Genomic DNA, 12823 nt, shown 5'->3' with positions numbered 1-12823 from the left:
TAGTGGAGAGAGGGAACTGAGAAGATGAGAGGTTTTAGGGAGGATGCTGAGCTTAATTCTGTACATGTTGGACTATCCACATGAGATAAATGATGTAAATTTACAAAAAGCCCATCTGGAGTTTGATCTAGAAATAAAAATTTTAATGCTGCTTGAAAAATGGTTACGTGCTAAATGGGAGTCCCATGGGAGAAAGAGATGACTGATTGAGAGGTAGATAGATAGACATGAGGATAGTTAATAAATAAGTAGATAGATTTTAAAAACTAAAGATAGGATCTAAACTGGAGGAATATTTGTACTCTGAACAAAGAAGCATAAAGAGAAGCCAGCAAAAGAGAAAGAGAGGAGTAATAAGAAAAAGAAAGAATGAAGGAAGGAAGGGTCAAAAAGAAAGGATTGTTATTAAGGTTAATTAAAGACTAGAGAATTCTAAGAAGTTAAAAAGTAAAAGAAGAACTTGGATTTGGCAATGTTTTTTTGTTCATTATATGGTACTCAATTTTCGCTGCTTACCTCATACAGTTTAAATTATTAAACATATCAATATGAGGGAGATTCAGTGATGTTTGCAAATAGCAAGAGTAAATAATCATCTTTATTAGAGGCTTTTTAAAATACATTTCCTAAGTAGAGAGGGATTATTAGAGTGCATCCGACTTACTTTCATTAATCTAACTTCCAGGAACTTTAGAAAAACTTCAGGGAGAAGGATATTTCACATATATAGAATAATAACTTTGTTAGTGTGAATCCACTGGTATTTTTATATTAATTTATTATGGATTGAATCCTATTTTTATGATAGTTTTTTCTTTTTTTTTTTTAAAGATTTTATTTATTTATTTGAGAGAGAGAGAATGAGAGATAGAAAGCACGAGAGGGAAGAGGGTCAGAGGGAGAAGCAGACTCCCTGCTGAGCAGGAAGCCCGATGTGGGACTCAATCCTGGGACTCCAGGATCATGACCTGAGCCGAAAGCAGTCGCTTAACCAACTGAGCCACCCAGGCGCCCATTTATGATAGTTTTTTCAACATAATACCTTAAAATAGAAAAAAAAGAGTAGTAAGACAACTCAAAATCAGGAGAAACACTGTTACAATTACAGTGTTAGTCATCGTTAAAATAATAGTCACTTGAACCTTTAATACAACTCCTCATAGTTAAACATGGCATCCAATGTAAGCTTTTTTTTTCTTGTTGTTAAAGACTCAAGGTTTATATAAACTTAGTCAATTATTAAAATTATTTCATTCTACTCTATTGCTTCGGTTGCTTGGAGGATTTTTTTTTTTCTCATGATACTTAAGTTTTACAAATATTCCAAAAGAAAAACAAAACAAAACAAAACAAAAAAACACAAATCTTCCAAAAGAGTCCCCCAAACATGGTTTCTTTCAGGAAGTTATTGCTTTTAATTGCCGCACCATGTTATTAACACTTGAGGGATAGTTCAGATAAGCAGTTTAGAGAAATAGTTTTTCTGCTAAGCATTTTGCAAAATTATGGTTATTTTAACTATAATCCTTTGGTTTATATGGGAACATTAAACACTAGGAATATGATATTTCCAGCTGTGCTTGTTCCCAAATTATTAGAATTCTTTAAAAATTGCTCCAGTAAATGTTGGCAAACTCGGTGTTGATCCAAGGTACATAAATAAGTGATTGATATATTTAAATGAAGAAACATATCTTCACTATTAGGGATATTTAGTTACTCCATGCCAATATCAGAAACAATATGCAAGTATTCACATGCATAAAGAAGCACCATAACCTATATAAGTTAAAAATAGCAATGGTTTAATGAAGAAATAAATGCATTATCTTTAACCTTTCATTTAGCATCACTGAGTAATAGAGCACACCTGTTTTATGAAGAATGTATCAAGAGAGAAAATTCCCATACTTTTTTGTCTCATGGCTAAGTTCACCCAAATGAACAGATGTTCTAAAGACTGGACCAATTATATCACCATCCAGGTTCGAAAGGAAGGTCAAATAAACCTGGATCTATCCTGGGATTGTTTTAAATGCAGATCTGCTTACTCTGAGTGTCTTTGAATGAGGGGCATATCTCCCTCAGTAATTCTATTTCACTAAAAAGGCATATTGTGGCATGGTGGCCATTAAGGGCTCTTTCTTCTTTTCTGAGCTTTGATTTTTGAGGGTTATTCCTCCTCTTTCACTCCATGTGGTTCATGGGATTGTAACACAAAGATATACCTTCTTCCCCACTACCATGGTGGGTTCATATCCTGGGGTGGGACAAAAAATAATTTGAAAAGGCTTATATATACACTGTGAAACAGAGGGCTACCTTTTTTTTTCCCCCTCCTGAGATCAGTAATTGTAAGCCTGGTGTGACTGGAGTCATACCGGTATAAATTATAAAGGTACTTTCTGAAAATGAAGCCAACAGAAAATGAAAAGCAGAGAGAGAGAAAGCATCCAGTAGTATTTTGAACTGAGGTTCTAGCTTGAACACTGTCCCTTTCTCAGATACAGAAGTTAACAAATTACATTTCAGTCTAAGGTAGTTTGAGTTGAGTATAGGCCATTTGCAGTTGAAAAACTACCTTTTGGCAAGCATATTAGATTTAGTTTGAGTTTTTCTTAGGAATATTCAGTGATAAGAAGAAAAGGGAACATGATACTGAGCTGTTACTCTAAAAGTCCTCTGCAAGTCCATAATGAGTATCATCTGGTATGTATTCATTTATTCAACTTTTTTTTTTTTTTTTATTGAGTGTCTCCATTGGGCCAGATGCTGTTCTAGGAAATGCAAGTACAGTTATCCTTCAGATAAAGATTCTGAAACCTTTAGTGTGGAGTGGTATACATTAAACACATAAATAATTTCAAATAGTAATAAATGCTACACAGGAAAAAAAAATATCAATGTCTATGGGCTATTAAGAAATGGGGAGTTAAGGAAAGCTTCTTTGAATAGAACCTTTAATGATGAGGCAGTCTAACACACAATAATAGAGGAGAATAAAGAAAAGAGACTTAAAGAAGGTCAGTACATTGAGATGCAGTGAATGAGGTGGAGAGCAGTAGGCAATGACGCTGGGGGCTAGGGTGTATTTGGCTATTCTCATGAGTTCATATTCTAATTTTGAAGGAAAATGGTTGGAACATTTCCAATAACACAATGTTATAGTATTTTCTTTTTAATTCCTACTAATAACTGTTCTATGGAGACTCTATCAAGAAAGAAAGAGTGAAGCAAGAAGACTGACAAGGATACCATGTTGTGACATGGCAAAGAAAGATATTGCACAGAGTAAGGTAGCAATGGATATTCTAATAAGTAATCGGATTAACTGTATGTCTTGGAAAATGGTATAATGAAAACTGACAAATGGTTGGGGGTGTGGGGGAGGGGATGGTCAATGCTGAGAGAAATTTCAAAGATAAAACATATGCTAAAACTGTGGGAGAACCTTGTGTGTCCAGGCTGCTCTTCTGTTCTCGGGATTAGAGACAATCTGGAGGGAAAGAAGAAGGTCATTAGCTCAGGTATATAGATGAGGACACTGTGGTAAGAGATTTCATATAATTACCAAGTACTAGAGGCAGATTCTGGATCCAAAGTCCATGATAGATTATATAACTGCCCCCCATTGCTGGTGTATCTTAATCCATTACATTCCCCTTGTGTAAAATTTAAAGCTAAAAACTATGTAGATGACTCTGTATTCATGTAGGAAACTTAGAACGTTTTTTCATGCTCTAAGACAGAAGTTTACAACCTAGGATAGGAGCATGAAGTGGTCTCCCAGGGGACACGTGGCAATATGTAGAAACATGCTTAGTTGTCAGAGCAGGTGTAAGGCAAGAAAGAGTTGCTATTAGCATCTGGAGGACAGAGGCTAGGGATACTGCTAAACATCCTATAATACTGAGGACAGGCTCCTTTGACAAAGAATTATCCTGTTCAAACCCAGGATTAAGATAATAAAGAGATACATATCCTATTGATGATGGAGGGGGTGGTGTATAAAACAACAACAACAACAACAAATTACAAGAATTCTGAAAGGGATCAAATAAAAAGATTCAGGAATATACAGAGAGTAATTTCCCAAACCCCAAGGGATAAAAGCTTTTACTTTCTCTGGAAGCTGTAATCTGTAAGAATGGCATGAGGGATGGTCTCTATAAATAACTGCTTTTTGATGTAAGTCACCTTTGGAAATATGATATTGCTTTTCAGAAGTTGTAATATGGAGGAAGGTAATAAGTTTTAAAACCTAGATATTTTGCAAACTCGCAGTTCTTATGTATAATTTTTGAAGTATGTGATGACAGGTAGCTGAAAGATCAATGAGCTCTCTTTCAGGAATGAGGGACAAAAATTCAGAAGGCCTATATTAAATCTTACTGATGTACATGCTTCTGATTGGGAATTTGAAAAATTTAATAATTCAAAATCTTGTTTCTATCCTGCAGTGAGTCTTTGTCAGTTTTCTGGCCATCCAATAATTGATAAATTCTCTATGCCCTTACATTTTGGCAGGAAATCTTTTGGTGGGATCTATTTATTTCAAACCTCATGCGCGAGGAAGATGACAATGGGATGGGTAGCAAGAGTGGGTTGGCTCCGCTAAAACTGTGAGTCATAACCATCTGCTCAGGTGTCTAACAAAAAGTAGAAAGAGCCTCAGTTAAAATGGACATATGCTAAAGTGAATTCGGGTATGGTTAAGAGCAAGAGCTCTGGATTCAAATCCAAATATTATCTGTATTTACTATCTGCTTGTCCTTGAGCAAGTAACTTAATAGAACTCCACCTCATTCTCTTGAATGCTAAAATGGACATGAACAATAGTACTTACTTCATAAAGTTTTGGTAAGACTGTGAAATCACAGACCTGTACCTCTGAAAACAAATAATATATTGTATGTTTAAAGAGAAAAGATAGTAGGAAGGGAAAAATGAAGGGCGGGAAATTGGAGGGGGAGACGAACCATGAGAGACTATGGACTCTGAGAAACAAACAGGATTCTAGAGGGGAGGGGGGTGGGGGATGGGTTAGCCTGGTGATGGGTATTAAAGAGGGCACGTACTGCATGGAGCACTGGGTGTTATGAACAAACAATGAATCATGGAACACTGCACCAAAAACTAATGATGTAATATATGGTGATTAACATAACAATAAAAAATTAAAAAAAAACTAATGATGTAATGTATGGTGATTAATATAACATAACAAAAATAAATAAATAAATAAATAAATAAAGTTTTGGTAAGGAACAAGTAATATAATACATGTAAAGTTACTAGATGAAGGTCTAACATATTTTTAGAAGTGTTATCTTTACACTGGAATGAATGGTGAGCTAATGAAAAACTGGTATATTGTGATTTATTCCATCGTGAGATCACATACTCAAAACATGTCTTTTCATATGGATTCAAATTAAATTCAAATTAAAGCTATTGAATATATTATTTTAAGAATAGCTTAACAGAGGAGTGCCTGGGTGGCTCAGTCCGTTAAGCGTCTGCCTTCAGCTCAGGTCATGGTCTCAGGGTCCTGGGATCCAGCCCTGTGCTGGGCTCCCTGCTCAGCGGGGAGTCTGCTTTTCCTTCTCCCTCTGCCCCTGCCACCCCCGCTCCGGCTCTCCATCCCCCCCGAAATAAATAACATCTTAAAAAAAAGAATAGCTAAACAGAACCTGCTGGGATTTAACAATATATTTATTAACAATGCAACTAGAAAATATTCTCTAACACATGGAACAAAAAAGAATACCATTAAATAATACTTGTTTTGGAACTGATATAAAGGTTACTTGCAGGACCAAAGGTAGTATAGTCTCAACTAATATGAAATGCATGGCCCTTAAAAAGAATGATGCAACAGGCAAACCTGAACAATGGCACACTCTAATTTGGGCTCTTCCTTTGTAGACTGTCCTTACATACACTGTGAAGAGTTTTTCTTCCTTTCTTCCTTTAAATAGAGCACATGAATTTGCCTGAGTACTAATGTTTCATGAGATGCTTTTTTGGAAAGGAATAGGACCTTCTTCACTTAAAGGTGGGATAGGTTATGCTTTGGACTGGGGAGAAGAGAATTGTGGGAGAATTGTCTCCTGGAGCTCAAGCCAAGAAACACACATGAGATGGAGAAAATCAGGCTCTCATGTCTATTCGTGAGTTGGGGAGCAATTTCATGCTATTCCTAGCTGAACTGGGGGAATTGGATATTTAGTTATTTAAATGCTGGTAGTTATCTCTCTTACTCTCTCCATAGTTAGAGAGGGGCATGGAAAGTTTGTGAACATCTCACAATCAGATTTAGATGCCTGGATCATGCCCATCCTTTTTATGACAAGTTTGGAGAAAGAGAGAGAACTCATTATTTTCCTTTTGAAAAGAACAACATTCCTTGGACCCATTACAGAGCGATGACTATTTGGTCTTGGTTTAGCCACTGGTAATTGGAGAGTAAGGTCTTATCTAAAAATTCAAAGACAAGAAAAGTGGCTAGCAGCAGGAACAATAGGAGATTAGCAGAAAAAGCCGACAATTGATTGAAAGTACTGAGAGGGAAGATTGGGTCAGCAAGGGCAGGAGTTGTGGGTAGCCGGCTCGCTGAAGTAAGAGCATAGGATCACGGAACCAGACTACGGGATACCATATTAGGCTATGTATTTTATTTTAGGGGCTACCTAGTGCTGAGACTCAGATCGAGGATTAGCGTAAAAGTTCTGACAACAGCACAGTAATGAAACTAGCACCAATATGATGGAAGTTATTTTTCTTTTGGTTTCCTCTGAAATAGAAGGAAACTAGGAATGAGCAGTCACTCCGTGATGAATATAGAACATCACAAAATCACTTCCCATCTGCTAGCTAAATAGACAAATAACCATCAATCTTTTAAATGATAAAAACAAGAAAATGTAGTACCTATATCAAGAAAACTCTGACATCTCCTACCAGAAACCTAAGAAGAGGTATTTGTTTAATTTTTAATGTGCTGGGGTTTTTTGCTTTTGTAGTGAGATTAACACTAAGTTAACATTTAAAAAAAGAATAAGAAAAATATTACAAACAATGGAGAACTTTGAGGTTTTTCTAATGGTACTCTTTAGGAAAGATGCTTTTTAAATGAGAAAAGTGTCTTAAGTTCATGGTTATACTGTCACCTATAAACAATATTATTATCTATTTTAAAATAAAATACATGAAAAGTTTTACATTAGCCCTTTTCTTATGCACAGTATTTTGTAAAGTCAATTGATACTACTTTCACCCTTTTATGTGCATAGTTCTATTAGTTTTAACAAGCATGTACAGTTGTGTTTTATTAACATTTTAATACCGATTTCTAGAGTCTTTGGGGGAGAAAATTGTCAATAAAAGATGAGATCCTAAATTCCCAACTTTTAAAAATTGACTAAAGCTTGCTCAAAATGCTTAAGAGAATTTCAAAATTGCCTTTAAGAGACTGAATATACATAAGCAGTCCTCTCAGAGAACTGGGGTGAAGAAAAATGCAAAAATGCATACTAACATGAAAATATATGTTAGTGACATTGCAACATAATACTTAGAAAATGATCACTAGTTATTATTACATTTGACTTTAAAGTTCTACTCATTTTTTAAACCCTTAATACCACAGATATATATTATTAAACACTTTTATATATCAGTGATTTAGTGTCTTAATTGAATACATGTTGTCCTTTAAGAAAATTGTGTCTTGTTGTAACTAAATATTGGTAAATTAGTTTCCCAATATATTTTAAGCTGATATGTTAAATATTCAGTGCATGTATGTATAACCTAAAATAAAATATAAATGTCTTTCATAGCTTAATGGTTTTAAGAAAAGGACACACATTCTTTATTAAGATCCATAAATGATAAAATTGATAAATTTTTCAAATGTTTTAGGTTGGTTGCACAAGAAAATAATAATGATAATGGTATGATGCCAGAATAATGTTATATATCATGGCAAACTAATAACCTCCAGGGTGCTCAACTTCCATGAAATTCATTTCATATCTCATCTATTATGGAGGATCTGTGAAAAATAGTTTACTATTCCCCTTTTGAGGTATTTGGCAATGCAGGCCTGGCTCATGAAAGCAAAGAGATTAGATATTGTCATTTTCAAAGGGTAAAATCTGTGAAAGCTGTTTTCTAATTCAAGAAATGTCTGAGTGATAAAAATCCCTTTATGCAAATAACATGGGAGGAACAAAACCCAGCCATTTTTCTCAGCTTTCAAAATAGATATATTCTTTTGTTTTAATCAGTATACTTGTCGGGGGGTGGGGGGAAGGGGGGCTATTTCTACATACACACAATCAAGGATATATGCTCACATAGGTGTTGTTTACCTCCTGAAAGCATCTACCCTGGGAGTTGTATAGCCCTTTTCAGAGAAGGGTTTTAATCCTTCCATACCTAGGCAGTACCATCAGAATTGTAAGTCCACATTGTATTCAGAGTTCTAATTGGTGATGATGGGATTCACATGGAACACAGAAATTGTTGGCGTTTTATCATCTTACTTTCGTATTCTCATTTAGTTCCCGTTGCCTAAAATCAGAACTTATTAATGGCTCAAGGCCCCTGTGAAACCCTGAAACCGTGTGCAAACTGTCACTTGAATGGGCACATGTACCTGAGAAGTGAAAGTTTTCAATGGATCTGCAAAGAAGTTTGTAACCAATATAAAGCAAATGTCTTTTAACTGGACCTTTAGAAGGTTTTAAGACCTTCCATATTTTCTCTTTGACCTGAATTGCCAGTTTTATCCTCCACAAAAGGCACCCTCCCTGGAAGTTGTCCCCCATCTTAATATTCCTGGGCTTCTGCCGATTCCCTTCTGCTCCATCTCCAACTTTAAATACTCTATACAATCCTCCTGGCCCGATTTATGTACAATTTCCCCCATTAGTCTGTGACATTCCTAGGAAAAATTAAACCTCTGTGCTCCTATGGCCTCATCCAACCATGGCCCAATTCAGCATTCCTGGTTTGTGTTTCTCTCTTATGCACATCTCATCTCCCTTTGCTATACAGTGAATGCTTATGGAGCCTTGTTTACTTTGTATCTTCAAAAGTCTGATCCTGAGCTTTGAACACATATTGAGAGAATTCAAGTTGTGTTCCCAGTTTATTTCAAACCATTCACTTTCCATGCATCCCATGATGAAGTCAGAGGAAGAAAAGGAGTAAAATGACCATTTAACCTGAGCAATCCTTGTTTACCCTCCTTTCTCATTTTTTTTTTTCTGTCTTCATCCGGGAATTACTTTTTTCTTTTTTTTTCCATTCTGCTACTTTCTCCTTTCAGTGATAGTATTGGAGAGCAAATTTTGTTGAATTCCATTACTTTCTTCTATCTTCTAGTATCTTGTATGGAACAACACAGTGATTTATTTCATAGAAACTTAACATTTGGCAATATTTTTTATTCCCTGAATTCAAATATATAATTACAAAATCGAACATGCCAGTATGGTTTTGTTGATTTTATTTCAGAATCTCAATAGATGTGAAAATACAAAAAAAAAAAAAAAGTGCAGAGGTTCTCACCATTTGTTACTTTCCTATCACTTTCACGGCCACAAAGATGACACGGAAGGTCTTTTTTCCCACTATGTATTTCTACATGTGCTACCTCCAAATTTCTGGGTTTTTCTTCCTCTACAGATTTGAAGACATTCTGCAAAAGCTACAGGCTCCTGCTAAGTCAACAGAGTCCTTCTCCCCACATGATGCATGTGTCTCAAACCAGCTTTCTCAATCTTGTCACTTTATGTTGTGGACATCCTCATCCCCCACGCACTCCTCCACATCCTTCCGATGGCTGGAAGCTGTTTTCTCTATGACCCTCTTTATTCTAGTCCTTTCCCAGTTCACAGGGAAATAGCCTCAGGTATCTCATTGGATAATCCCTGAACGCTCTTGGCATAACTAATACTGGCTTTTCCCTTAAAATTTTGATATCTTTATAAGTCCCATGAGTCTAGAATCATAATTTTCCCGTGTCTCATGTACATTTGATTAGGATGTAATCTCGATATTCCTTTAGATACTACGGACACTTCCTGATCACTAATCTCCCTCTTCTGAGAAACCTTTTCTTCTTTGAAGCTTACTTCATTTGATTATATTATTAATTATTATATTATTGTCTCTCTTCTTTGTTTCTATCTAAAAATATTCCAATCACTCTTCATCATTCACTGAGAGCTTTGGTACACTGAACTTTGAATTCTTTTGTAACCAAACTCCTTCCGCTACTACACAAAATTTTTTTCTATATGGAGATCCTCCCAATATCAACTTCAAAGTTCCTTGACTTTCATTAATAGCTATTCCATTTAATAACCAGTCCCTTCTAACTCTAAGATAGTTATAATTCTTAGAACCAGACCACTTACCATAAAATATCAGTAAGATCTCGGCCATTTCACTAAGGCTTCGCATTTATTAAATGGGAATATGGATATTTGTTCTTCCCAAATTTCAGTACTTGTGGGACGATCAAAACACATAACATGTGAAAATACCTTGTACACCATGAAATCCTCAAGAATATAAAGTAATATGACTTTGAATACTATCCTTTAGTCCAATAGTCACCATCGTAGAAGTATATGATTTTAGGTGGTCCATGGAGGAGCTTTGATTTTTAAATCAATGATTATGTGATTTATGTGTTGAATGCATAAACTAGACATTTTATGTCAAAATTAGAGTTCTAATCTGAAAATAATGGTTCACTAGTATTGAAATGGCACTGCCTGGGAGGATTTGGCAGACTTGAGAATTCTGAAAATCGAAATGCTGAATAACAAAACCAGCTTGACAATTCCTCTTACCTGAGACAGCAAACACAGCCTTCCACTGGAAAAATACAGCAATATCTCAAGAGCCATATCTAATTGTCATTTGGCAATCAAATCCAAACTCAATATGGTTAGGAGTGAAAAAAAATAGAGAGTAAGAGGGGTAAAGGGGGTGGTTATTTTTAAATATATGTATTATATAATATATAATTTTGAATATATATAATTTTGCTTCCTTATGTCTTCAAAAATATGGTAGAAATACATTTATTTAACAAAATAAAATTCTGTATTGTGGGCTGGGCATGGTACTACTTGCCAGAGGCAAAATGAGATGCAAAGCCATTCATAATCACAGACCTCTTAAAATTTTGAAGCTAATAGGACAGAGATTAGTCAAATAGTCACAAAAACAAAAATAATCATTATTTTGACAAGAGCTAACATAGGATGTGAAGCTGTAATAGGGTAATTTGACTTGATTATAGAGGTTAGAAAAGACTTTAAAAAGCAAGCCTCTGACTACAGTGTAAAGAATAAATCACCATGAACTAGATATACAGAAGAGGGAAGAGTATCTGGGTAGAGGTAATGATAAGTAAAGGCCCTATGACAAGGAATCATGAAGAGTACAATGGATTCAATGACATTTAGTGTCCTTCAAAAGAGAGTGAGGGTAAGTATGATAAGAGAAGCTAGAAGGGTAACTAAGGTATGGAAGTATACAAGGCCTTATAAAAGTCCATAATGAAAGGATATTGATTTAATCATTATCTTACTTTTATTTTAAAATAATGGATTATTTTCATTGGATATACTTTTTCACGTGGCAAATGATTTGGTTTTCCATTTGTTTTCTTTTATCACTCTTTAGAGTAATAATATAAATTTTCCTTTTTAAAATTTTTAAGTGAAAATATTTAGTCAGTTTGAAGAAAATAATATAGGTAGTGCTAAGATAGGATAAAAACCTACAGGTGATGCAGGGAGACCACAATTTATGAAACATTGCTTTAGTCTAACATGTTTGTTTTTCTTTTAAGGAAAGATTAAGCTTTTTAGAGATTGCTTATCATTAAATTTGGAATTTTCATTATAATCAATCAAATTTGCCTAAGGAAATAAAACAAATAATAGCAGTAATGCTGACACCATTTTAAAATATTTTTAAATCATTTGAAAATATAGAATGTCTATATTTTTTAAAAATCTTGTTTATCTTATGATGTATGAGATATAGGACCAGATATTGATCTTTGTGTTCTCAGAGACGTTTTGTTGCATAACAAGTATATTCCTATGGAAATATTTGAGGGAGTTCTAATCTGAGGGTCCTGGTTTATGACAAACCCAAAGAGCAAGGGTCAGCATAAGTAGCCACTGTTAGTTGGGGATGGAGGGAGTGTTCACAGATTCTAGACTCTTCTTTCAGGACTAGTGGTTTGAAATAGAGTTTTTCAGTCTCCATAAAGATAACCCAAGCACAGAAAGTAACAATACTGACAAGACTCGCTTCTGAATTTAACCCTTTCCTCCATGCATTCATAGTCTCTCTCTATATTGTGCTCTGTAATAATTTATTTAAAAAAACTGGGGTGTAATTTACTCATCTTAGTTTACCTGGTTCATTACTTGCGGAGCGCTGACTAGGTGCCAGATACTGTGCTAAATTCTACAAATTCATTATCTTAGTATTCACTGTAAAACTTTGAGTATGGGATTTTAGTATCCCAATCTTAAAATGAGATAGTTGAGAATCAATGAATATCAGTAATTTGGTCAAGTCTACATGAGTAGTTGAGGGCCAGAACTGGAATGAAACCCAGGAAAATCTAACTTCTTAGTATTTGTGCTCTTTACCATTGTGAGATGCTTCTCCTCTCTCTCTCTGTCTCTCACACACATATTTCTACAAACTCATGTACACACATACATATATAAATATGTATAGACATATTCATATAGGTATTTATAAAAGTATA

This window comes from Callorhinus ursinus, unplaced genomic scaffold (genome assembly GCF_003265705.2).
Source record: "Callorhinus ursinus isolate GAN/ISIS: 27379988/994484 unplaced genomic scaffold, GSC_fseal_2.0 scaffold4, whole genome shotgun sequence".
Taxonomy (NCBI): domain Eukaryota; kingdom Metazoa; phylum Chordata; class Mammalia; order Carnivora; family Otariidae; genus Callorhinus; species Callorhinus ursinus.
Note: the sequence above shows the minus strand (reverse complement) of the source record.